Genomic DNA, 1162 nt, shown 5'->3' on the forward strand with positions numbered 1-1162 from the left:
GGTTTCCTCCCACAGTCTGAAAGATGTGCTGGTTAGATGCATTGATCTAAACAGGCGCCGGAGTGTGGTGACTCGGGGATTTTCACAGTAACTTCATTGCAGTGCTAATGTAAGCTTACCTGTGACACGAATAAAATAAACTTCAAACTGTATTCATTAACCTACAATGTTTATTTGGATTTAATCAGATCCATCACTTTACAAAGGGGGAAATTTCTGTGATAATTTGATCAAATATTAGGGGGTTGATTTGACAAAGGGTACAGGCGCTAAAGGAGCACCATGTTAATCAGACATTCTTGTTTGGAAGACCAGATTAGTACAAAAAGTCTGATTTCCATAGTTTGAACTTGCATATGCCTCACCATCAATAAAGGCAACTTGAGTGAGTGCGCTGTTAAGATGAGTGAACATATCCACTGTGGACAGGTTCTTGTCATGGACTTGTGTGGTGACTTCAATCAGGCCATTGAGGTTAGCCTATAGGAATATGAATTTCCTGATTAAGGAGTTTGCCGTGTTTCTGTAGTGTAGTGGTTATCACGTTTGTCTCACACGCGGAAGGTCCCCGGTTCAAGACCGGGCAAAAACATTTCCAAATGGTTCTGATTTCAGAATTATTCCCGTTTCTCACAAAACATGAATTAAGCTGTTGCGTTCTAAATGGGGAGGCGATGGCCTAGTGGTATTATCACTGGACTATTAATCCAGAAACTCAGCTAATGTTCTGGGGACCCGGGTTCGAATCCCACCACATGATGGTGGAATTTGAATTCAATAAAAAATACCTGGAATTAAGAATTTACTGATGACCATTGTCGATTGCCGGAAAAACCCATCTGGTTCACTCATGTCCTTTAGGGAAGGCCTCCTTACCTGGTCTGTGACTTCAGAGCCACAGTGGTTGACTCTCAACTGCCCTCTGAAATGGCCACTCAGTTGCAAGGGTCACTAGGGATGGGCAATAAATGCTGGCCAGCCAGCGATGCCCATGTCCTACAGATGAATAAAAAACTCCCTGATTAAGGAGTCAACAAAATATGTCAAAAAAAGGCAAAAAAAAAGCAACAAAAGATGTTCCTGATTAAGGAGTCAATTGATGGGCCAACCAGGGACTCTTTGTCTTGTATTTAATCAGGAGTGTCAGTTCCTCTGGCACTCC

General features: G+C 42.3%; 1 non-coding gene across 1 annotated transcript; it reads left to right on the top strand.

Annotated features, from left to right (window-relative positions):
* The first annotated feature begins 519 nt into the window (after positions 1-519).
* Positions 520-592, top strand: trnav-cac (transfer RNA valine (anticodon CAC)). The gene has a single exon. It is a non-coding gene; the product is annotated as a tRNA-Val (tRNA).
* Positions 593-1162: the final 570 nt, after the last annotated feature.

This window comes from Mustelus asterias, chromosome 6, assembly GCF_964213995.1.
Source record: "Mustelus asterias chromosome 6, sMusAst1.hap1.1, whole genome shotgun sequence".
Lineage (NCBI taxonomy): Eukaryota > Metazoa > Chordata > Chondrichthyes > Carcharhiniformes > Triakidae > Mustelus > Mustelus asterias.